This window comes from Piliocolobus tephrosceles, chromosome 1 (genome assembly GCF_002776525.5).
Source record: "Piliocolobus tephrosceles isolate RC106 chromosome 1, ASM277652v3, whole genome shotgun sequence".
NCBI classification, from domain to species: domain Eukaryota; kingdom Metazoa; phylum Chordata; class Mammalia; order Primates; family Cercopithecidae; genus Piliocolobus; species Piliocolobus tephrosceles.
The window spans coordinates 101,405,208-101,418,229 of NC_045434.1; positions in this window are offsets into that span (position 1 = coordinate 101,405,208).

Genomic DNA, 13,022 nt, shown 5'->3' on the forward strand with positions numbered 1-13,022 from the left:
GTTTCACCGTATTAGCCAGGATGGTCTCGATCTCCTGACCTCGTGATCTGCCCGCCTTGGCCTCCAAAACTGGTGGGATTACAGCTCCCTGCCTGTTGTTGACTTTTAAGAGTTCTCTATATACTCTGGAAATTACTCGTTTATCAGATATATAATTTGCAAATACTGTCTCCCATTCTTTGGGTTGCCCTTTTGCTATGTTGATAGTTGAACAGTTTGTAATCCCTTGCTTTGTGTTAGGTTATAGCATGTAAAATAAATGTCTCACTTTTTAAATTAAGACAAAAAGTATTAAAACACTAACAATGCCAGATTAACAATTACTAACAATTACTGAGGATGTGGAGCACTTGGAACTCTCATGCATTGCTAGTGGGAATGTAAAATGATTCAAAAGCCCTGAAAGACAGCTTGTCAGTTTCCAATAAGCTTAAATATACACCTGTCACATGACACTAAAATCCCACTCCTCGCATGAAATTAAAACATATGTCTACCAAAAGACTTGTGTAAGAATATTCATACCCCAACGACCTCCATGAGATAAAGCCAGGAGTGGCTTCCCTGTGCTCAAGCTGAGGACCACGAGTGCCTACACAGCTCTTCCTGCTGCTGCTCTACTTTTATATTTAGTTTGGCTCCATAAATCCATTTCAGCTATACATTTCAGACATGGGGTGGTGGGGCCAAGATGGCTGACTAGAAGCAGCAGCGACCAGAGACTCCTATCAAAAAAACCATAATAACTGTGTGAATCCTTCACCGGCAACCAAGGTATCCAAGTTCTCTCATCAGAATTGACTAGAAGGCTGGCATGACTCACAGAGAGAAAGAACAGTGTGGTGTGGTGGCCCACTTGAGAGCCACACGGTAAAGGGGAACCCTCTTCCCCAAGCCAAAGGAGGTGGTGAGTGAAGGTGCTACCCAGCTGAGGAAACTGTGCTTTTTCCACGGAACTGGGCAACCCACGGATTTGAAGATCCCACTCACAAACCCACACCACTGGGGCCTAGCATCCCAATCCCAGAATGTGCAGATTCTTATGACCTCTCAGCTAGAATCTACTTAAGCCTACAGAACTCCCAGGGAGAGGAGTGACCAGCACCTGCTGCAGCTGCCTGCTGTCTAAGCCTTTTGAGCTCTTTGGGGAAGGGGCAGCAGCCAGCACTGGGACTCGCAACTGCCTAACACGCTAAGCTTCCTGTCGCGGGGGAAGGGCAGCACCCATTTCTATAGCTTCAGGCTGGGCTTTTCCCCTGCTGGAGCCAGAGAGGCTGGACAACTTGGTCCCAAGACTTGTCCCCACAGCCCAACACACTGTGGCAGTCTGCCGCCAGTGTGCCTCTTCAGGCCTAAACCTGACCCATCCTTCCTCATTGGGCGGGGCTTCCCTGCACTATCTCCAATAACTCCAACCAGAGGCTCAGGGACAGAATTCGGATCTCCCCGGGCCTGAGCCCCTAGCGGGAGGGGTGGACGCAGTCTCTGCAGACCAGCAGGCTCAGCCTTTCCTCCTGGTAGTTGTGAGGAATCCAGGCAGCCCAGACCAGTGGGTGTCCCCACAGCAAAGCCCACCCTCTCCACCAAGGGACAAAGTGCTTTATTAAATGGGTCCTGCTCCCTGTGCCACCCAACTGGATGAGACCCTCTAACAGGGATTGTCAGACATCCTATGCAGGAGCGATCCTAGTGGAATCAGTTTGGTGCCCCTGGACGTCAGAGGTCCCAGAAGAAGGAGCAAACACCCATCTTTGCTGTTCTCCAGCCTCCGTGAGTGACATCCCCAGGCATGGGAGCAAACCAGATGAATAGGGCCTGAAGTGAACCCTTAGCAAACTGCAGATGCCCTACAGAAGAGGGACCTGACTATTGAAAGATAAGTCAGCTTCAGCCCTGGGATGTAAGGCGGGCTCAACATATGCAAATCAATAAACATAATCCATCACATAAACAGAACCAAAGACAAAAACCATATGATTATCTCAATAAATGCAGAAAAGGTATTTCATAAAATTCAACACCCCTTCATGTTAGAAACTCTCAATAAACTAGGTATTGATGGAACATATCTCAAAATAATAAGAGCTATTATGACAAACCCATAGCCAATATCATAGTGAATAAGCAAAAGCTGGAAGCATTCCTTTTGAAAACCAGCACAAGACAAGGATGCGCTCTTTCACCACTCCTACTCAACACAGTATTGGAAGTTCTGGCCAGGGAAATCAGGCAAGAGAAAGAAATAAAGGTATTCAGATAGGAAGAGAGGACGTCAAGTTGTCTCTGTTTGCAGATGATATAATTTTATATTTAGAAAACCCCATCAGCTCAGCCCAAAAACTTCTTGAACTGATAAGCAACTTCAGCAAAGTCTCAGGATACAAAATCAATGTGCAAAAATCACAACCATTCCTTTACACCAACAATAGGCAAGCAGAGAGCCAAGTCATGAATGAACTCCCATTCACAATCGCTACAAAGAGAATAAAATACCTAGGAATACAGCTTACGAGGGATGTGAAGGACCTCTTCAAGGAGAACTACAAACCACAGCTCAAGGCAATAAGAGAGAACACAAACAAATGGAAAAACATTCCATCCTCATGGATAAGAAGAATCAATATCATGAAAATGGCCATACGGCCCAAAGTAATTTATAGATTAAATGCTATTCCCATCAAACTACTATTGACATTCCTCACAGAATTAGAAAAAACTATTTTAAATTTATATGGAATCCAAGAAGACCCCGTATAGCCAAGACAATCCTAAGCAAAAAGAACAAAGCTGGAGGCATCACGCTACCTGACTTCAAACCATACTACAAGGCTACAGTAACCAAAACACACAGAGAGGGGAACAACACACACTAGCGCCTGTTGGGGGATGGGGGTAGAGGGGAGGGAACTTAGAGGATGGGTCAATAGGTGCAGCAAACCACCATGGCACATGTATACCTATGGAGCAAACCTGCATGTTCTGCACACGTATTCCGTCGTTGTTGTTTTTTTAGAAGAAATAAAGAAAAAAAAAGGAATATTCATAGCAACTTTAGGACAAAACCAGAAATAGTCAAAATGCCCATCAACCAAGAATGAATAATAATAATAATAATAAATAACCTGTGCTACATTCATATAATGAAACAGTACTTAGCAATATAAAAAAAAAAACAAACTATTAGTACCGGCAACAATGTTGATGAATTTCAAAAGCATTATGTTGAGTGAAAAAATCCAGACATGAAAGAGTATATATTATATGATTTCATTCATATGAAATGGACAAAAAGCCAAAACTAATCTATGGTGAAAGAAGTAATAATAGTTGCATCATTGGTGGGAAGACTGACTGGGAAAGGGCAGGAGGAATTTTCCAAGGTGATGAAACTGTTCTCTATCTTGATCTGGATTAATGTTACACAAGTGTATAGATATATCAGAATCCTTCTAGTTTAATAGTTAAGATGTGTGCATTTTAGTCTATATAAATTAAACCAAATAAAGTACTGCTATCACAAAAATCTTCATAAAATAAAAAATGAAACAAGGAATTTGGTAATAAAGGAATCCATATTTTCACCTAGTCATTTTGAGGAGGTGATATGGTAAGACACAACAGATAAGAAACAAGTGGATACATAATAGAAAGAAAATGACTTAAAGGACCAGGGGAGAAGAAAAGAATACAGGGAGAAAGATAAGAAGAAGGGAGGGAGGGAGAAATTTTGAAGTCATCAGAATCCAATGTGAAATAAAAAGAAAAATGAGAGAAAGCACATAACCAAAACTCACGAGCTAAAAATAGACAAATGGGATCTAATTAAACTGAAGAGCTTCTGCATGGCAAAAGAAACTACCATCAGAGTGAACAAGCAACCTACAAAGTGGGAGAAAATTTTTGCAATCTACCCATCTGACAAAGGGTTAATATCCAGAATCTACAAAGAACTCAAACAAATTTACAAGAAAAAAACAAACAACCCCATCAAAAAGTGGGCAAAGGATATGAACAGACACTTCTCAAAAGAAAACATCTGCGCAGCCAACAGACACATGAAAAAATGCTCATCACCACTGGTCATCAGAGAAATGCAAATCAAAACCACAATGGGATACCATCTCACACCAGTTAGAATGGTGATCATTAAAAAGACAGGAAACAACAGACGCTGGAGAGGATGTGGAGAAATAGGAACCCTTTTACACTGTTGGTGGGAGTGTAAATTAGTTCAGCCATTGTGGAAGACAGTGTGGCAATTCCTCAAGGACCTAGAACTAGAATTAACATTTGTCCCAGCAATCCCATTACTGGGTATATACCCAAAGGATTATAAATCATGCTACTATAAAGACACATGCACACGTATGTTTATTGCAGCACTATTCACAACAGCAAAGACTTGAAACCAACCCAAATGTCCATCAATAATAGACTGGATTAAGAAAATGTGACACATACACACCATGGAATACTATGCAGCCATAAAAAAGGAGGAGTTCATGTCCTTTCAGGGACTTGGATGAAACTGGAAACCATCATTCCCAGCAAGCTATCACAAGGACAGAAAACCAAACACCATATGTTCTCACTCATAGGTGGGAATTGAACAATGAGATCACTTGGACACAGGGTGGGGAACATCACACACTGGGGCCTGTCAGGGGCCGGGGGCCTGGGAGAGGGATAGCATTAGGAGAAATACCTACCGTAAATGATAAGTTGATGGATGCAGCAAACCCACATGGCACATGTATACCTATGTAACAAACCTGCACGTTGTGCACTTGTACCCTAGAACTTAAAGTATAATGAAAAAAGAAAAGAAAAAAAAAAAAATCACAGGCCATGGTCTTCTGGTTAAATAGCTTTCTCCAAGCCAGAAGAGGTATGACAAGTTCTCAAATAATCCTGGTTATTAAAGATGTTTACAGATGTCTAATCCAGCTTTATGGCAACCGAGTGAAGTCAGCAAACAGGCAGGCTTCCTGTACATTTAGTGCTGGAGAGCAGCCCTCCTTGAAGGCAGGCTGAATAATCTTCAGGGACTCACAAAGGCCAAGGTTACAGACCAGGTGAGCCCTGAGGACATGCTATGGAAGCCCATAAGGCAGGAGGATGCGATTTTGAGAGCTTGGGGATTGAAAAGCAAGGAACAGAGACACACCATAGAGAATCTGAACCTGGCAGGAGTTTAAGAAACCATCTAGTCCAACTCCCTTATTTTAATAACAAGGAATTGAGAAACCAAAGTCATGGCACATTTTGCTCAATGATATAAATAATCCCTTATGTGTTCATAGCACTTCTGAGCTTTCAGAGCACTTTATAGTTTTAAACAATTTTCACATAGATTATCACAATTGATCTTCCCAGCAGCCTGGTGAGGCGGCTGGAAAAGGGATTATTTCATGTATTTATTTGTTTGGCTAATTACAAAATTACAAAAATAAATTTGTTTGGCTAATTGCAAAGGTCATGCTAGTGACCATTTTCAAACAATACAGATTAACATAGAAAGTCAAAGTTCGCCAGGCGCGGTGGCTCAAGCCTGTAATCCCAGCACTTTGGGAGGCCGAGACGAGCGGATCACGAGGTCAGGAGATCGAGACCATCCTGGCTAACACGGCGAAACCCCGTCTCTACTAAAAAATACAAAAAAATAGCCGGGCGAGGTGTCGGGCGCCTGTAGTCCCAGCTACTCGGGAGACTGAGGCAGGAGAATGGCGTAAACCCGGGAGGCGGAGCTTGCAGTGAGCTGAGATGCGGCCACTGCACTCCAGCCTGGGCGACAGAGTGAGACTCCGTCTCCAAAAAAAAAAAAAAAAAAGGCAAAGTTCTTCTCTTTTTCCACTCCCGTCTCATTCCCCGAGAATAATCACATATCAGTGTGATTTTCTATGTGTACAAATTAATACACCCGTGAATACTTACACAGCTTTTTTTTTTTTTACAAAAATGAAATTGTGGTCTACATGTAATACGGTGCTTTTTAACAAACACAGCACTTTGAAATTCTAATAGAAAAATAAAAGCAAAGCAAACCAAAATCTCCACTCTTACAAGGCCTCTGTGAATATAGTAGAATTTGGAAAGCTTACAATTTACAAAAGAGTAAACAAAAATTTAGCTTAATATTAGACAGACATGTTTTTAAAAGCCCTTTGGAACACAATTGCAGTGCTTTACTACTCTGCTGTCTCCTTTCTCTCCCTCTCTTCACCTTTCTCTCCTGCTCCCCTCCATTAAATTTCCAGTTTATTGCTCAAAAGCAGAACAATTTAAGTACGTTTTACTGCCTTGCATTTTCCTAATCAATATTCTTAGAGTCTCACTTTCCACCCCAATTTACTTACCAAGGTATTTTCCCTATCAAAGACAATTCCCCTCAAAATGAATGACAGTGCCTGCTATTATAATAGCCTTTTACACCTCTACATATGCATCTGTAAAATGTATATGAATTATTGAGATAAAAAGCTCAATCTAGTCTGTGAAAATCTTTAGAAGAAGATATAGAATAAAGAAACTAACATGTATTGTGGGCCTTCGATGTTTCAAGTGCTATCTTGGGGATTTCAATACACTGAGATTTGTCCAGTGAGCACTTGTTAAACACAACTGAAGTGCCAGACATATAGACAAATATGAAAAGTCACATCTCTATTCTTGAGAAAAGATACCTTATTGAGGACATTAGGCCCATAAGCAAATAATTTACATACACTGTGGGAAATGTTACAGAGGAGGGGGCTGGTTTAGGAGAGGATCCGTGAAGGAGATTAAGTCTGAGTTGAAAACTTTGACAGATGAAAGCTTTTTATTTTACTTCTTGGGAGTGGAACTTCCATTGTGCCTCTTGGGCAAATCAACTGATACTTTCTAGCTGGAGAGCTTATCATGAAAATAGATAATAGGTTGTTCATGAAGTGGTGGAGAAGGAGAGTTAGTTACATGCCACGTGTCTCCCACTGTGGGATGAGTGAATGGGGATGAATCCTGCTGCTCTCAAGACAAGAGTTTCTTCAAACTGGCTATAAAAGTTAATGGGCATCTCCACAGTGATTCATTTCCTCTCTCCCGCTGATAGGATTTGCTTTCAATATAAGGAGATATTAAGGGTTTGCTTGTATCAGTGACCATAGTCAATAGCTCTGTAAAATATGAAGGGACAAAGTCCAGGGCCATAAAAGTCTGCACCCTGTGGAAGCAGGGACAAAATCACAGTATTTTTTTTTTCTTCGTTTTAAATATAATGATTAGTTCATGCTGTTTCTTAGGATTTAAAATTAGAAAAAAAATTACAAGACTCACCTCCATATTATGTAGTCATGTCAGTTCTTCTCCAAATCCTTCTACCAGACTTCATTTTTTCACATTCCCCCAAAATACATCTTCTTTGACCTCTTTCTAACGCCATTTCAATGCATACTTTCCACACTGCTGCCCGTCTGGCTGGGGTTCTTCTTTCGACCCTTTCAAAAAACTTCTGACAGGCATGAACTACTAGTAAAAGAGAAGCTGTTCATTAGTTAAAATGGATCCTAAGTAACTGTCAGACTGAAACTGTAGGCAATTTACCCGTGACCTCAAATGAAGAAATATTGAGAAGTTCCTCTATTCAACTCAAAATGAAGTTCATCAGTCATTTGAAAAGGAAGGGAAAGGAATCGCATCCAAGCTTGAACCAGGAAAAGCAGAGGAAGAAAACTGTGCTGTAGATGTGACAAAAGAACTCCAGACTCAATCTATCACATCGCAGAGAATGACAACGATTTCTTTCTGAAGTGCACCCTAGGTGTCAGCTGAGACACTCCTGCTTGGCGACCTAATTACATTTGGCTCAAATACAAGTTCTACAGCTTTCCCCTAAACTCCCCACAATTCCTTCGGTACTCAGAACTTACTTCCACGAGTTTCCGTCTGTCTCTAAGCTTCCCTGCAAACAGGAACAATTCATCTTTTGTTTCACATCAACTTGTTTCCACAAAAACTTTGCTCCCGTCTTCTTGGTTTGTGCTGTACAATATGGCAGCCACTAGCCACACACAGCTGTTTAAACTTAAGTTTAACTAATTGGAATTAAATGAAGTTCACAATTCAATTCCCCGTTCTTAGTCATCATATTTTGAGTGCTTGATAGCCGTATGTGGCTAGTGACTACCTCACTGACACCACAGATTAGAATACATCCATTATCTTAGGGAATTCTGTTTGACAGCTGTACCAGCATGTCACAAACTGATGAGAGCTTACTGAATATCTACGGACTTATGGAGAGAGATCACATTTTAATTTTTTATCAGAATATTCACTTTTATCTAAGCATGTTTAATCACATACCACTTTTGAGAAATGTACTATCTACCTGTAGGGATGTACTAATGCACAGGTTTCCATTTGGAGTCTTTTAGGAAGCCAAGTTAAATCACCTCATAGAGGAATTTTAATTGTTTCAAGTGTGCTTAGAGCATGAATTCTTCCAAGAGAGGAAATAAGGCATTTCTCCCTGACAAAGAAGTGAATGTCTTCTCCAAAAATATGTTCAGTGAAGTTTTCCTGGGCTGGATGCGTGGTTCATGCCTGTAATCCTAGCACTTTGGGAAGCCGAAGCAGGCAGGTCGCCTGAGGTCAGGAGTTCCAGACCAGACTGACCAATATGGTGAAAGCCCATCTGCTAAAAATACACAACTTAGCTGGGCATGGCGGTGGGCACCTAAAATCCCAATCATCTGGGGGACTGAGGCAGGAGAATCACTTGAACCTGGGAGGTGGAGGCTGCTCACACTACTGCACTCCAGCCTGGGCAACAGAGCGAGACTCGTCTCAAAAGACAAAAATAAAAATAAAGTGAAGTTTTCCTCTGTGGGAAAAAGAAAGATATGAGTGAGCTTGCTTGTTCCCTAGAACCACTAGATGGAAATACGTAAGAAGAAAAGAGGCAGATTTTGAAGCAACTACTCTTCTTTGGGTTAGTTTTGCTACTAAAAATTGCTGAGCATAAGGTGAGAGAGAGGAAGGAGGTATGATCCCTGACCTAAAGTAGCTTAGTGAAATATCAGGTAGCCAACCAGAAAACAGAGACTCTAAGTGCCAGGCATGGGGTATGTGAGCACAACGGAAGGCATCTCTGCTGTCAGAGAGTAGAATAAGGAAAAGCCTCCAAAGTAATGCTGTAAACCAAACCAAGTTGTCATTGTGGTAAGATCCTGCAGGACAGAAACCAGATGGCTGTTCTTCAACTTTTTCTCACCTCCTGTCCCCTTCCCTACCACACCTATACCCATATACCCAGATTCTTGCACTTAATCACATTCAATATTTATTGAATGAATTAATCAAAAGATGAATAAACACGCCCAAACAAGGAATAAGAAAAAGGGCATTGCAAGCTGAGGAATGACATGAAAAAAGGCATGGAGGTGTGACCTCAAATGGGGTTGTTCCAGGAAGTACCAACACGTGGTATTGAAGGAGCTCAGATTTGAGTGGATGGAGTATTAGTGCTGGAGGCAAGAGTGACGTGAGGGTGTACGACTCAGAAAGACTTTCCTGCTCTACTGGAAGTCTTGGTGAATGTGGGGCTCAATTGTAATATTTCATCATAAGTGCAGCAACATCAAGTTTGCATTATCAAAAAAGGCCTCTGATAACACATATACTTAAATTAATATTTTCTAATGAAGTCTCAATTTAATCAGGATCACTTTTTTTTTTTTTTTTTTTTTTTGAGACAGAGTCTCGCTCTGTCACCCAGGCTGGAGTGCAGTGGCCAGATATCAGCTCACTGCAAGCTCCGCCTCCCGGGTTCACGCCATTCTCCTGCCTCAGCCTCCCGAGTAGCTGGGACTACAGGTGCCCGCCACCATGCCCGGCTCATTTTTTGTATTTGTAGTAGAGACAGGGTTTCACCGTGTTAGCCAGGATGGTCTCGATCTCCTGACCTCGTGATCCACCCACCTCGGCCTTCCAAAGTGCTGAGATTACAGCCATGAGCCACCGCGCCCGGCCAGATCTTAGAATATTTTCACTTCATTCCTAACTCTCTTTAATCTCGGTTGTTATTGTCTGGTATTTTTGTTCCTACTTATATTAAAAATAAAATAAAGGTACTATTAATTTTATTTTAAACATTGTTATAACTATTTAAAACAGTCAACACTTATTTCTTTATTGTAACACATCTTCTGGGATTCTTTTATTTTTTGACAAAGGGCATGCTTAGGCAGTAATTTCCATGAGTCTATGGATAGCAATCTTAACTACGTTCTTATAACTTTAACATATCTTTTTGTCATACTAACCCTTAATGGTTGGTTGGCTGGGTACAGAATTCCAGGTTGAAAGTTGTTTTCCTTTGCACTTTAAAGCTAGAGTTCCATACTACCCAGCCATAAAAAGGAATGAAATAATGGCATTTGCAGCAACCTGGATGGAATTGGAGACTCTTATTCTTTTTTTTTTTGAGACGGAGTCTCGCTCTGTCGCCCAGGCTGGAGTGCAGTGGCCGGATCTCAGCTCACTGCAAGCTCTGCCTCCCGGGTTTACGCCATTCTCCTGCCTCAGCCTCCCGAGTAGCTGGGACTACAGACACCCGCCACCTCGCCCGGCTATTTTTTTGTATTTTTTAGTAGAGACAGGGTTTCACCGTGTTAGCCAGGATGGTCTCGATCTCCTGACCTCGTGATCCGCCTGTCTCGGCCTGGAGACTCTTACTCTAAGTGAAGTAACTCAGGAATGGAAAACGAAACATTTTATGTTCTTAGTCATATGTGGGAGTTATTAGGATACAAAGGCACAAGAACGATCCACTGGACTTTGGGGACTCAGGCAAAAGGGTGGGGGTAGCAGGAGACAAAAGCCTACATATTGGGTATAGTATACACCGCTTGGGTGATGGGTGCCCCAAAATCTCAGAAATCACTGCTAAAGAACTTATTCATGTAATCAAACACCACCTGTTCCCCCCAAACCTACTGAACTTAAAAATAATAAATAAATAAACAAATAAAAGTTAGTATTCGAAAGCTGCCTGGCTTCTACTTTATCTCTCCATTATGGTGCCATCCCCATCCTTGTTGCTTTGAAAGTGATTGTTGCTGATTTGGGACTTTGAGGATTCTCACTTTGTACATTTCATGTATGAGGTGTCTATATGCAGACATTTTAAAAAAATAAACTCACTATTCAGTGAACCTTTTTGATTCAGATATTTTTCTGGTCCTTTATATTCTTACATCTCAAAGGTTTATGTGAGTCCTATCAATGCCTTCATTTGGAGCTAGTCAGTGTGAGGGTTCAGTGAGAGACCTCTTAAAAGACCTATGAACATCTAGTTTTCTCATCTGTTCTACTCTCTTCTATCCCATCTCAAGTCTTTCAATCTATATAATGGTGTGGGGGTAGCAGACTAAGGGTTGGGATGGCTGGTGGAAGCACAGGAGATCTGTCTAATCAACCATTTTGTCAGAACTTTTCTGTCTTACATCTGGACCAGGACTTCTGAAGTTGAAAGACTTGGAGTTAACATCTTTGTACACCACTGTGCCATGAAGCAATGATGATTCCCATCCAGCTGCCTAAAGAGAAAGAGGTTTGTGTCAAACAAGTAGTGCAGCAAATAAATTGATCTAGTAATACCATCATTCCATGTACAGATTAGGAACCTCAGGGTCCTAAAGACTTTAAATCTTTATATAATGGCATGGAGGTAGCAGACTGAGGGTTGCAATAGCTGGTGAGAACACAGAAGATCTATCTAATCTGAGGGTCCAAAAGGCTCAGTATCGTGCCTGGTGTCATCACACAGTGAGTGCCTAACAGAATGCGGACCTGAACCAACAGCCATAGGAGGCCAAGCCGTGTGCTCTTCTCCCAGAGCATCATCAGAACGGGAGAGATTCTCGAAAATGTTCTTTGTAAACCATGAAAGCATTACTTTCTCATCTCCTACCATGAATTTATGCACCTGATGGAAAAATCTAATAACAGAGACTGAATAGCATTTTTCAAACAACATTGAGCTGGGAGCAAGGAAGCTGGCTTCTGATATCAGCTTCACCCACAACTGTCTGTGCAGTAAACTAGTCACAATGTTTCCCTAGGCCTCATTTTCCTCACCAGTAGAACAAAAGAGTAAGATTCGATAACTACTGTGGTCCCTTCCAGACTTAAAGTTTCCAGACATAAAGGTCCTTTACAGACTTAAATCTGTAGTTTGAAGTTGAGTCATCTCTGGCACCTACAACCTAATCTTTTGCCATCTACACTGGAAAAGAAAATCTTGTTACTTTTTTCAAATAGCTTATTTTTCAGTAGGACTGTATTTCAGCAAACGGCTAGATTTGGAGTCAGAAGGACAAGTTTCAGTGTCCAGGTCCACTGCTGACCAGCGTTGTGAACCTTGGAAGATTTCTAATCTCTCTCAAGGTCGGGTTTCTTGAGTGTGTAATGGGATGTCTGTCCTATGCTGCTCACAAGGATATTTGATGACTTAAGGGAAAACCCTTTACTGTAACATACTCTGTTGATGTAAGCTATTTTGACATGATCACCCTTGTTCCGCAGGAGAAGCTCAAATAGTAGATCTCTGAGGAAACTCATGCATGTTGAGGGAGTGGAGTTGGTGCTTTAGGAGGAAAATCTGTCCCTCAAGTCCCACCGCATGGGTCATAACCCATGCTTGACCCTGACAGAAAATCCTTCTAGAAGTAAAAGAGAAATAAAAGAAATCCACAATACCAAGGGATAAAGAGACAGCCATGAAAAAGTAACTTAAGGGGAGAGGAAGATGGGCTTATAACAGATTACAGGATGTTGTCAGTTTTAATAACGGGATGTAAAGAAAAGATTCTGTTTGCACACAGGGAGAAGTTCTTTTCCTGGCTAGTCAGAGCACACCTGATGTACATTCTCAAGTCGTCTCTCATATGATTCATTTTTTTCACTGTAGATAAGGCTTTTATGGATGGATTATTTTTCTCAAATAATATTATTGCTTTATGATTAAAGTAAAGATTATT